This window comes from Trifolium pratense, linkage group LG7 (genome assembly GCF_020283565.1).
Source record: "Trifolium pratense cultivar HEN17-A07 linkage group LG7, ARS_RC_1.1, whole genome shotgun sequence".
Lineage (NCBI taxonomy): Eukaryota > Viridiplantae > Streptophyta > Magnoliopsida > Fabales > Fabaceae > Trifolium > Trifolium pratense.
The window spans coordinates 25,819,112-25,834,718 of NC_060065.1; positions in this window are offsets into that span (position 1 = coordinate 25,819,112).

A 15,607-nucleotide genomic window follows, 5' to 3' on the forward strand; every position below is an offset into this window, starting at 1 on the left:
AAAATCAATTCTATAAAGAATCGTTGATTAAGCACCAACGTGTTCAATTGACTATGGGGATGATCAAGCGTCACCGATAACATAGATAAAATCATAACAATAATTCATTCAGCCCCTTTTTACAAGCGAAAAAGCATATATCAATTTCTATTCAAATTAATTTATACAAGCGATGAATGAATTCGAATGGTCTCGATAGTATGAATATGAAACAGAATAATTAAGCATCAATTGTATCAAACTCATACATAAAGAAGGAGACACGAAAATTGATATATGATAAGCATAAACATATGAATTGATAATAAAACCGAACCTCAAGAATCAAGAACAAAATTCCTTACACCAATGGATTGAAAATAAGTTTAGTTCTCCATGAAGGTAGTGGCTGCTCTGGGGATTGGTTTCTCGTGAAATCAGAATGAATAAATATGCCCTAGCTGTCTTTTTTTCCGGTTTAAATAATACATGGAAACGGGCCTTAAAACAATTGGGCCGAAAACATAAAGTTGTGCTGAAAGTTAATAATTTAATTCGTCTGGAACATAAACGTAATTATTCGACTCATTTGCGCTCCGAATTGACTTGAGGCTTCAACACAAAAGTTGTAGCTCTCTTTCTCAGCTTTCCAACTCATCTTCCCGCGCCTCAATCCGGTATACGTAGCTCCAGTTATGACCTACAGACTGCGAAGGTGTCAAGTTATTATTAATTCAGAAAATAAGTGACGAAAATAAAATAAAGCTAGAAATAAACTTAAATATAAAAACACATTAAAATGGTGAAAATAATGAAATAAACCATAGGAATACTTGAGTACAATAGTAGAAGAATGTGCATTAAAATGCACTGATCAATTCCCAAGCAAGAGAAAGAATAAGCTCATGCCTAGAGCTGATGGTCCCTTCAAGGTTATATCAAAGATCAATGACAATGCATACAAGATTGAGTTACCCGGAGAATATGGAGTACATGCTACTTTCAATGTTGGAGATCTATCACCATATTTGGATGATGATGGTATTCAAGAATTGAGGTCAATTCCTTTCAAAGGGGGAGGGGATGATGCGAAAATTGATCAAGAAGAGCTGGAAATCAACACACGTGACAATCACCAAGGAGTTAATGGCGTGGGGTCCTTTGCTAGCCATCATCAAGGGCTGAGTTTAATTACTTGGCTATTTTAGTCATTTTAAAATCACCAAGTTAAAACAAATAATATCAGCCATTTGAATCCTATTCTGATCAGTTACAAAGGAGCAAAATAAGGAGCACTAAAGACAATTCAAGGCCTTAAATTCCTCCCAGCTAGTCATTGGAAAAGGAGTTACATAGCTGATAGAATAATGTCATTTTATTACTAGTGTAATTGTCTTTTATGCTGCACTTTATTATCAGTTTTAAATAAGCTAATCTTAGAACTATATTTCGGCTATATATGCCATGTATGCTGGTCATTTTTAAAAAGACAGAAAAAAAGAACAGTTCAAGTTAACATAGAATTTGTGTCTACATTTTCGAAAGATTATTTGCAAGTGTCGTCTTGAGAATAATCCGATTAGCTCAATTGGTGTTGAGTGCTAATCTCTTTGTTAAACTATTGGTGTAGTCTAACATTGCCTATCCCTTGCTGTTTCATTAAAACACAAAAACTATCCAAAAACACTTAGCAGAATTCGACTAATAAGGGTGGTACCTATTAACTTCGATATTGGTTGTTTGCTTCCGCTACCCTTACGAATTAAAACACTCTAATTCGTATCAAAACTACTACAAACACTAAAATAGCCCAAAAACCATAAAAACGATTATAAACACTAAAATTGGCCAAAAACCATAAAAACCACTACAAGTACTAAAATAGGCCAGAAACCATAATAAACACTACAAACACTAAAATAGGCCAAAAACCATAAAAACGATTACAAACACTAAAATTGGCCAAAAACCATAAAAACGACTACAAACACTAAAATAGGTCATAAACCATAAAAACGATTACAAACACTAAAATAAGCCAAAAACCATAAAAACCACTACAAACACTAAAATAAGCCAAAAACCATAAAAACCACTATAAACACAAAATAGGCCAAAAACCATAAAAACGATTACAAACACTAAAATTGGCCAAAAACCATAAAAACGACTACAAACACTAAAATAGGTCATAAACCATAAAAACGATTACAAACACTAAAATAAGCCAAAAACCATAAAAACCACTACAAACACTAAAATAAGCCAAAAACCATAAAAACCACTATAAACACAAAATAGGCCAAAAACCATAAAAACGATTACAAACACTAAAATTGGCCAAAAACCACTACAAACACTAAAATAGGCCAAAAACCATAAAAACGATTACAAACACTAAAATACGCCAAAAACCATAAAAACGACTACAAACACTAAAATTGGCCAAAAACCATTAAAACGACCCTAAAATTGGCCAAAAACCATAAAAACCACTACAAACACTAAAATAGGCCATAAACCATAAAAACGATTACAAACACTAAAATTGGCCAAAAACCATAAAAACCACTACAAACACTAAAATATGCCAAAAACATAAAAACGATTGCAAACACTAAAATTGGCCAAAAACCACTTAAACGACCCTAAAATTGGTCAAAAACCATAAAAACCACTACAAACATTAAAATAGGCCAAAAACCACTACAAACACTAAAATAGACCAAAAACCATAAAAACGATTACAAACACTAAAATTGGCCAAAAACCATAAAAACGATTACAAACACTAAAATTCGCCAAAAACTATAGAAACCACTACAAACACTAAAATAGGCAAAAACCATAAAAACCACTACAAACACTAAAATAGGCCAAAAACCATAAAAACGACCCTAAAATAGGCCAAAAACCATAAAAACCACTACAACCACTAAAATTGGCAAAAAACCATAAAAACCACTACAAACACTAAAATAGCCCAAAAACCATAAAAACGATTATAAACACTAAAATTGGCCAAAAACCATAAAAACCACTACAAACACTAAAATAGGCCAGAAACCATAATAAACACTACAAACACTAAAATAGGCCACAAACCATAAAAACGATTACAAACACTAAAATTGGACAAAAACCATAAAAACGACTACAAACACTAAAATTGGCCAAAACCCATTAAAACGACCCTAAAATTGGCCAAAAATCATAAAAACCACTACAAACACTAAAATAAGCCAAAAACCATAAAAACCACTACAAACACTAAAATAGGCCATAAACCATAAAATCGATTACAAACACTAAAATACGCCAAAAACCATTAAAACGACCCTAAAATTGGCCAAAAACCATTAAAACGACCCTAAAATTGGCCAAAAACCATAAAAACGATTACAAATACTAAAATTGGCCAAAAACCACTCTAAACACTAAAATAGGCCAAAAACCACTACAAACACTAAAATTGGCCATAAACCATAAAAACGATTACAAACACTAAAATTGGCCAAAAACCATAAAAACCACTACAAACACTAAAATAGGCCAAAAACCATAAAAACGATTACAAACACTAAAATAGGCCAAATACCAAAAAAACCACTACAAACACTAAAATAGGCCAAAAACCATAAAAACCACTACAAACACCAAAATTGGCCAAAAACCATAAAAATCACTACAAACACTAAAATTGGCCAAAAACCATTAAAACGACCCTAAAATTGGTAAAAAACCATAAAAACCACGACAAACACTAAAATAGGCCATAAACCATAAAAACGATTACAAATACTAAAATTGGCCAAAAACCATAAAAACCACTACAAACACTAAAATAGGCCAGAAACCATAACAAACACTACAAACACTAAAATAGGTCAAAAATCATAAAAACGATTACAAACACTAAAATTGGCCAAAAACCATGAAAACGACCCTAAAATTGGCCAAAAACCATAAAAACCACTACAAACACTAAAATTGGCCAAAAACCCAAAAAACCACCAAACACTAAAATAGGCCAAAAACCATAAAAACGATTACAAACACTAAAATTCGCCAAAAACTATAAAAACCACTACAAACACTAAAATAGGCAAAAAACCATAAAAACGACCCTAAAATAGGCCAAAAACCATAAAAACCACTACAAACACTAAAATTGGCAAAAAAACCATAAAAACCTGATGCGAAAATTGATCAAGAAGAGCTGGAAATCAACACATGTGACAATCACCAAGGAGTTAATGGCATGGGGTCCTTTGCTAGCCATCATCAAGGGCTGAGTTTAATTACTTGGCTATTTTAGTCATTTTAAAATCACCAAGTTAAAACAAATAATATCAGCCATTTGAATCCTATTCTGATCAGTTACAAAGGAGCAAAATAAGGAGCACTAAAGACAATTCAAGGCCTTAAATTCCTCCCAGCTAGTCATTGGAAAAGGAGTTACATAGCTGATAGAATAATGTCATTTTATTACTAGTGTAATTGTCTTTTATGCTGCACTTTATTATCAGTTTTAAATAAGCTAATCTTAGCACTATATTTCGGCTATATATGTCATGTATGCTGGTCATTTTTAAAAAGACAGAAAAAAAGAACAGTTCAAGTTAACATAGAATTTGTGTCTACATTTTCGAAAGATTATTTGCAAGTGTCGTCTTGAGAATAATCCGATTAGCTCAATTGGTGTTGAGTGCTAATCTCTTTGTTAAACTATTGGTGTAGTCTAACATTGCCAATCCCTTGCTGTTTCATTAAAACACAAAAACTATCCAAAAACACTTAGCAGAATTCGACTAATAAGGGTGGTACCTATTAACTTCGATATTGGTTGTTTGCTTCCGCTACCCTTACAAATTAAAACACTCTAATTCGTATCAAAACCACTACAAACACTAAAATAGCCCAAAAACCATAAAAACGATTATAAACACTAAAATTGGCCAAAAACCATAAAAACCACTACAAATACTAAAATAGGCCAGAAACCATAATAAACACTACAAACACTAAAATAGGCCAAAAACCATAAAAACGATTACAAACACTAAAATTGGCCAAAAAACATAAAAACGACTACAAACACTAAAATTGGCCAAAAACCATTAAAACGACCCTAAAATTGGCAAAAAACCATAAAAACCACTACAAACACTAAAATAAGCCAAAAACCATAAAAACCACTACAAATACAAAAATAGGCCAAAAACCATAAAAACGATTACAAACAGTAAAATTGGCCAAAAACCACTACAAACACTAAAATAGGCCAAAAACCATAAAAACGATTACAAACACTAAAATACGCCAAAAACCATAAAAACGACTACAAACACTAAAATTGGCCAAAAACCATTAAAACAACCCTAAAATTGGCCAAAAACCATAAAAACCACTACAAACACTAAAATAGGCCATAAACCATAAAAACGATTACAAACACTAAAATTGGCCAAAAACCATAAAAACCACTACAAACACTAAAATATGCCAAAAACCATAAAAACGATTGCAAACACTAAAATTGGCCAAAAACCACTAAAACGACCCTAAAATTGGTCAAAAACCATATAAACCACTACAAACATTAAAATAGGCCAAAAACCACTACAAACACTAAAATAGGCCAAAAACCATAAAAACGATTACAAACACTAAAATTGGCCAAAAACCATAAAAACGATTACAAACACTAAAATTGGCCAAAAACCATAAAAACCACTACAAGCACTAAAATAGGCCAAAAACCATAAAAACGATTACAAACACTAAAATTCGCCAAAAACTATAGAAACCACTACAAACACTAAAATAGGCAAAAACCATAAAAACCAGTACAAACACTAAAATAGCCCAAAAACCATAAAAACGACCCTAAAATAGGCCAAAAACCATAAAAACCACTACAACCACTAAAATTGGCCAAAAACCATTAAAACGACCCTAAAATTGGCCAAAAACCATAAAAACCACTACAAACACTAAAATAAGCCAAAAACCATAAAAACCACTACAAACACTAAAATAGCCCAAAAACCATAAAAACGATTATAAACACTAAAATTGGCCAAAAACCATAAAAACCACTACAAATACTAAAATAGGCCAGAAACCATAATAAACACTACAAACACTAAAATAGGCCAAAAACCATAAAAACGATTACAAACACTAAAATTGGCAAAAAACCATAAAAACCACTACAAACACTAAAATTGGCCAAAAACCACTAAAACGACCCTAAAATTGGTCAAAAACCATAAAAACCACTACAAACATTAAAATAGGCCAAAAACCACTACAAACACTAAAATAGGCCAAAAACCATAAAAACGATTACAAACACTAAAATTGGCCAAAAACCATAAAAACGATTACAAACACTAAAATTCGCCAAAAACTATAGAAACCACTACAAACACTAAAATAGGCCAAAAACCATAAAAACGACCCTAAAAAAGGCCAAAAACCATAAAAACCACTACAACCACTAAAATTGGCAAAAAACCATAAAAACCACTACAAACACTAAAATAGCCCAAAAACCATAAAAACCACTACAAACACTAAAATAGCCCAAAAACCATAAAAACGATTATAAACACTAAAATTGGCCAAAAACCATAAAAACCACTACAAACACTAAAATAGGCCAGAAACCATAATAAACACTACAAACACTAAAATAGGACACAAACCATAAAAACGATTACAAACACTAAAATTTACCAAAAACCATAAAAACGACTACAAACACTAAAATTGGCCAAAAACCATTAAAACGACCCTAAAATTGGCCAAAAACCATAAAAACCACTACAAACACTAAAATAAGCCAAAAACCATAAGAACCACTACAAACACTAAAATAGGCCATAAACCATAAAATCGATTACAAACACTAAAATACGCCAAAAACCATAAAAACGATTACAAACACTAAAATTGGCCAAAAACCATTAAAACGACCCTAAAATTGGCCAAAAACCAAAAAAACGATTACAAATACTAAAATTGGCCAAAAACCACTCCAAACACTAAAATAGGCCAAAACCCACTACAAACACTAAAATAGGCCATAAACCATAAAAACGATTACAAACACTAAAATTGGCCAAAAACCATAAAAACGACTACAAACACTAAAATTGGCCAAAAACCATTAAAACGACCCTAAAATTGGCAAAAAACCATAAAAACCACTACAAACACTAAAATAGGCCATAAACCATAAAAGCCACTACAAACACTAAAATAAGCCAAAAACCATAAAAACGATTACAAACAGTAAAATTGGCCAAAAACCACTACAAACACTAAAATAGGCCAAAAACCATAAAAACGATTACAAACACTAAAATACGCCAAAAACCATAAAAACGACTACAAACACTAAAATTGGCCAAAAACCATTAAAACGACCCTAAAATTGGCCAAAAACCATAAAAACCACTACAAACACTAAAATAGGCCACAAACCATAAAAACGATTACAAACACTAAAATTGGCCAAAAACCATAAAAACTACTACAAACACTAAAATATGCCAAAAACCATAAAAACGATTGCAAACACTAAAATTGGCCAAAAACCACTAAAACGACCCTAAAATTGGTCAAAAACCATAAAAACCACTACAAACATTAAAATAGGCCAAAAACCACTACAAACACTAAAATAGGCCAAAAACCATAAAAACGATTACAAACACTAAAATTGGCCAAAAACCATAAAAACGATTACAAACACTAAAATTGGCCAAAAACCATAAAAACCACTACAAACACTAAAATAGGCCAGAAACCATAAAAGCCACTACAAACACTAAAATAAGCCAAAAACCATAAAAACGATTACAAACAGTAAAATTGGCCAAAAACCACTACAAACACTAAAATAGGCCAAAAACCATAAAAACGATTACAAACACTAAAATACGCCAAAAACCATAAAAACGACTACAAACACTAAAATTGGCCAAAAACCATTAAAACGACCCTAAAATTGGCCAAAAACCATAAAAACCACTACAAACACTAAAATAGGCCACAAACCATAAAAACGATTACAAACACTAAAATTGGCCAAAAACCATAAAAACTACTACAAACACTAAAATATGCCAAAAACCATAAAAACGATTGCAAACACTAAAATTGGCCAAAAACCACTAAAACGACCCTAAAATTGGTCAAAAACCATAAAAACCACTACAAACATTAAAATAGGCCAAAAACCACTACAAACACTAAAATAGGCCAAAAACCATAAAAACGATTACAAACACTAAAATTGGCCAAAAACCATAAAAACGATTACAAACACTAAAATTGGTCAAAAACCATAAAAACCACTACAAACACTAAAATAGGCCAGAAACCATAATAAACACTACAAACACTAAAATAGGCCACAAACCATAAAAACGATTACAAACACTAAAATTTACCAAAAACAATAAAAACGACTACAAACACTAAAATTGGCCAAAAACCATTAAAACGACCCTAAAATTGGCCAAAAACCATAAAGACCACTACAAACACTAAAATAAGCCAAAAACCATAAAAACCACTACAAACACTAAAATAAGCCAAAAACCATAAAAACCACTACAAACACTAAAATAGCCCAAAAACCATAAAAACGATTATAAACACTAAAATTGGCCAAAAACCATAAAAACCACTACAAATACTAAAATAGGCCAGAAACCATAATAAACACTACAAACACTAAAATAGGCCAAAAACCATAAAAACGATTACAAACACTAAAATTGGCAAAAAACCATAAAAACCACTATAAACACTAAAATTGGCCAAAAACCACAAAACGACCCTAAAATTGGTCAAAAACCATAAAAACCACTACAAACATTAAAATAGGCCAAAAACCACTACAAACACTAAAATAGGCCAAAAACCATAAAAACGATTACAAACACTAAAATTGGCCAAAAACCATAAAAACGATTACAAACACTAAAATTCGCCAAAAACTATAGAAACCACTACAAACACTAAAATAGGCAAAAACCATAAAAACCACTACAAACACTAAAATAGGCAAAAACCATAAAAACCACTACAAACACTAAAATAGCCCAAAAACCATAAAAACGACCCTAAAAAAGGCCAAAAACCATAAAAACCACTACAACCACTAAAATTGGCAAAAAACCATAAAAACCACTACAAACACTAAAATAGCCCAAAAACCATAAAAACCACTACAAACACTAAAATAGCCCAAAAACCATAAAAACGATTATAAACACTAAAATTGGCCAAAAAGCATAAAAACCACTACAAACACTAAAATAGGCCAGAAACCATAATAAACACTACAAACACTAAAATAGGACACAAACCATAAAAACGATTACAAACACTAAAATTTACCAAAAACCATAAAAACGACTACAAACACTAAAATTGGCCAAAAACCATTAAAACGACCCTAAAATTGGCCAAAAACCATAAAAACCACTACAAACACTAAAATAAGCCAAAAACCATAAGAACCACTACAAACACTAAAATAGGCCATAAACCATAAAATCGATTACAAACACTAAAATACGCCAAAAACCATAAAAACGATTACAAACACTAAAATTGGCCAAAAACCATTAAAACGACCCTAAAATTGGCCAAAAACCAAAAAAACGATTACAAATACTAAAATTGGCCAAAAACCACTCCAAACACTAAAATAGGCCAAAAACCACTACAAACACTAAAATAGGCCATAAACCATAAAAACGATTACAAACACTAAAATTGGCCAAAAACCATAAAAACGACTACAAACACTAAAATTGGCCAAAAACCATTAAAACGGCCCTAAAATTGGCAAAAAACCATAAAAACCACTACAAACACTAAAATAGGCCATAAACCATAAAAGCCACTACAAACACTAAAATAAGCCAAAAACCAAAAAAAACGATTACAAACAGTAAAATTGGCCAAAAACCACTACAAACACTAAAATAGGCCAAAAACCATAAAAACGATTACAAACACTAAAATACGCCAAAAACCAAAAAAACCACTACAAACACTAAAATAGGCCAAAAACCATAAAAACGATTACAAACACTAAAATACACCAAAAACCATAAAAACGACTACAAACACTAAAATTGGCCAAAAACCATTAAAACGACCCTAAAATAGGCCATAAACCATAAAATCGATTACAAACACTAAAATACGCCAAAAACCATAAAAACGATTACAAACACTAAAATTGGCCAAAAACCATTAAAACGACCCTAAAATTGGCCAAAAACCAAAAAAACGATTACAAATACTAAAATTGGCCAAAAACCACTCCAAACACTAAAATAGGCCAAAAACCACTACAAACACTAAAATAGGCCATAAACCATAAAAACGATTACAAACACTAAAATTGGCCAAAAACCATAAAAACGACTACAAACACTAAAATTGGCCAAAAACCATTAAAACGACCCTAAAATTGGCAAAAAACCATAAAAACCACTACAAACACTAAAATAGGCCATAAACCATAAAAGCCACTACAAACACTAAAATAAGCCAAAAACCAAAAAAACGATTACAAACAGTAAAATTGGCCAAAAACCACTACAAACACTAAAATAGGCCAAAAACCATAAAAACGATTACAAACACTAAAATACGCCAAAAACCAAAAAAACCACTACAAACACTAAAATAGGCCAAAAACCATAAAAACGATTACAAACACTAAAATACACCAAAAACCATAAAAACGACTACAAACACTAAAATTGGCCAAAAACCATTAAAACGACCCTAAAATAGGCCATAAACCATAAAATCGATTACAAACACTAAAATACGCCAAAAACCATAAAAACGATTACAAACACTAAAATTGGCCAAAAACCATTAAAACGACCCTAAAATTGGCCAAAAACCAAAAAAACGATTACAAATACTAAAATTGGCCAAAAACCACTCCAAACACTAAAATAGGCCAAAAACCACTACAAACACTAAAATAGGCCATAAACCATAAAAACGATTACAAACACTAAAATTGGCCAAAAACCATAAAAACGACTACAAACACTAAAATTGGCCAAAAACCATTAAAACGACCCTAAAATTGGCAAAAAACCATAAAAACCACTACAAACACTAAAATAGGCCATAAACCATAAAAGCCACTACAAACACTAAAATAAGCCAAAAACCAAAAAAACGATTACAAACAGTAAAATTGGCCAAAAACCACTACAAACACTAAAATAGGCCAAAAACCATAAAAACGATTACAAACACTAAAATACGCCAAAAACCAAAAAAACCACTACAAACACTAAAATAGGCCAAAAACCATAAAAACGATTACAAACACTAAAATACACCAAAAACCATAAAAACGACTACAAACACTAAAATTGGCCAAAAACCATTAAAACGACCCTAAAATAGGCCATAAACCATAAAATCGATTACAAACACTAAAATACGCCAAAAACCATAAAAACGATTACAAACACTAAAATTGGCCAAAAACCATTAAAACGACCCTAAAATTGGCCAAAAACCAAAAAAAACGATTACAAATACTAAAATTGGCCAAAAACCACTCCAAACACTAAAATAGGCCAAAAACCACTACAAACACTAAAATAGGCCATAAACCATAAAAACGATTACAAACACTAAAATTGGCCAAAAACCATAAAAACGATTACAAACACTAAAATTGGCCAAAAACCATTAAAACGACCCTAAAATTGGCCAAAAACCAAAAAAACGATTACAAATACTAAAATTGGCCAAAAACAACTACAAACACTAAAATAGACCATAAACCATAAAAACGATTACAAACACTAAAATTGGCCAAAAACCATAAAAACCACTACAAATACTAAAATAGGCCAAAAACCATAAAAACGATTACAAACACTAAAATAGGCCAAAAACCAAAAAAACCACTACAAACACTAAAATAGGCCAAAAACCATAAAAACCACTACAAACACTAAAATAGGCCATAAACCATAAAAACCACTACAAACACTAAAATTGGCCAAAAACCATAAAAACCACTACAAACACTAAAATAGGCCAAAAACCATAAAAACCACTACAAATATTAAAATAAGCCAAAAACCACTACAAACATTAAAATAGGCCAAAAACCATAAAAACGATTACAAACACTAAAATTGGCCAAAAACCATAAAAACCACTACAAACTCTAAAATTGGCCAAAAACCATTAAAGCGACCCTAAAATTGGCCAAAAACGATAAAAACCACTACAAACACTAAAATTGGCCAAAAACCATAAAAACCACTACAAACACTAAAATAGGTCAAAAACCATAAAAACGATTACAAACACTAAAATTGGCCAAAAACCATAAAAACCACTACAAACTCTAAAATTGGCCAAAAACCATTAAAGCGACCCTAAAATTGGCCAAAAACGATAAAAACCACTACAAACACTAAAATTGGCCAAAAACCATAAAAACCACTACAAACACTAAAATAGGTCAAAAACCATAAAAACGATTACAAACACTAAAATTGGCCAAAAACCACTACAAACACTAAAATAGGCCAAAAACCATAAAAACGATTACAAACACTAAAATACACCAAAAACCATAAAAACGACTACAAACACTAAAATTGGCCAAAAACCATTAAAATGACCCTAAAATAGGCCATAAACCATAAAATCGATTACAAACACTAAAATACGCCAAAAACCATAAAAACGATTACAAACACTAAAATTGGCCAAAAACCATTAAAACGACCCTAAAATTGGCCAAAAACCAAAAAAAAACGATTACAAATACTAAAATTGGCCAAAAACCACTCCAAACACTAAAATAGGCCAAAAACCACTACAAACACTAAAATAGGCCATAAACCATAAAAACGATTACAAACACTAAAATTGGCCAAAAACCATAAAAACGACTACAAACACTAAAATTGGCCAAAAACCATAAAGACCACTACAAACACTAAAATAAGCCAAAAACCATAAAAACCACTACAAACACTAAAATAGGCCATAAACCATAAAAACGATTACAAACACTAAAATTGGCCAAAAACCATAAAAACGATTACAAACACTAAAATTGGCCAAAAACCATAAAAACGACTACAAACACTAAAATTGGCCAAAAACCATTAAAACGACCCTAAAATTGGCAAAAAACCATAAAAACCACTACAAACACTAAAATAGGCCATAAACCATAAAAGCCACTACAAACACTAAAATAAGCCAAAAACCAAAAAAACGATTACAAACAGTAAAATTGGCCAAAAACCACTACAAACACTAAAATAGGCCAAAAACCATAAAAACGATTACAAACACTAAAATACGCCAAAAACCAAAAAAACCACTACAAACACTAAAATAGGCCAAAAACCATAAAAACGATTACAAACACTAAAATACACCAAAAACCATAAAAACGACTACAAACACTAAAATTGGCCAAAAACCATTAAAACGACCCTAAAATAGGCCATAAACCATAAAATCGATTACAAACACTAAAATACGCCAAAAACCATAAAAACGATTACAAACACTAAAATTGGCCAAAAACCATTAAAACGACCCTAAAATTGGCCAAAAACCAAAAAAACGATTACAAATACTAAAATTGGCCAAAAACCACTCCAAACACTAAAATAGGCCAAAAACCACTACAAACACTAAAATAGGCCATAAACCATAAAAACGATTACAAACACTAAAATTGGCCAAAAACCATAAAAACGACTACAAACACTAAAATTGGCCAAAAACCATTAAAACGACCCTAAAATTGGCAAAAAACCATAAAAACCACTACAAACACTAAAATAGGCCATAAACCATAAAAGCCACTACAAACACTAAAATAAGCCAAAAACCAAAAAAACGATTACAAACAGTAAAATTGGCCAAAAACCACTACAAACACTAAAATAGGCCAAAAACCATAAAAACGATTACAAACACTAAAATACGCCAAAAACCAAAAAAACCACTACAAACACTAAAATAGGCCAAAAACCATAAAAACGATTACAAACACTAAAATACACCAAAAACCATAAAAACGACTACAAACACTAAAATTGGCCAAAAACCATTAAAACGACCCTAAAATAGGCCATAAACCATAAAATCGATTACAAACACTAAAATACGCCAAAAACCATAAAAACGATTACAAACACTAAAATTGGCCAAAAACCATTAAAACGACCCTAAAATTGGCCAAAAACCAAAAAAACGATTACAAATACTAAAATTGGCCAAAAACCACTCCAAACACTAAAATAGGCCAAAAACCACTACAAACACTAAAATAGGCCATAAACCATAAAAACGATTACAAACACTAAAATTGGCCAAAAACCATAAAAACGATTACAAACACTAAAATTGGCCAAAAACCATTAAAACGACCCTAAAATTGGCCAAAAACCAAAAAAACGATTACAAATACTAAAATTGGCCAAAAACAACTACAAACACTAAAATAGACCATAAACCATAAAAACGATTACAAACACTAAAATTGGCCAAAAACCATAAAAACCACTACAAATACTAAAATAGGCCAAAAACCATAAAAACGATTACAAACACTAAAATAGGCCAAAAACCAAAAAAACCACTACAAACACTAAAATAGGCCAAAAACCATAAAAACCACTACAAACACTAAAATAGGCCATAAACCATAAAAACCACTACAAACACTAAAATTGGCCAAAAACCATAAAAACCACTACAAACACTAAAATAGGCCAAAAACCATAAAAACCACTACAAATATTAAAATAAGCCAAAAACCACTACAAACATTAAAATAGGCCAAAAACCATAAAAACGATTACAAACACTAAAATTGGCCAAAAACCATAAAAACCACTACAAACTCTAAAATTGGCCAAAAACCATTAAAGCGACCCTAAAATTGGCCAAAAACGATAAAAACCACTACAAACACTAAAATTGGCCAAAAACCATAAAAACCACTACAAACACTAAAATAGGTCAAAAACCATAAAAACGATTACAAACACTAAAATTGGCCAAAAACCATAAAAACCACTACAAACTCTAAAATTGGCCAAAAACCATTAAAGCGACCCTAAAATTGGCCAAAAACGATAAAAACCACTACAAACACTAAAATTGGCCAAAAACCATAAAAACCACTACAAACACTAAAATAGGTCAAAAACCATAAAAACGATTACAAACACTAAAATTGGCCAAAAACCACTACAAACACTAAAATAGGCCAAAAACCATAAAAACGATTACAAACACTAAAATACACCAAAAACCATAAAAACGACTACAAACACTAAAATTGGCCAAAAACCATTAAAATGACCCTAAAATAGGCCATAAACCATAAAATCGATTACAAACACTAAAATACGCCAAAAACCATAAAAACGATTACAAACACTAAAATTGGCCAAAAACCATTAAAACGACCCTAAAATTGGCCAAAAACCAAAAAAAACGATTACAAATACTAAAATTGGCCAAAAACCACTCCAAACACTAAAATAGGCCAAAAACCACTACA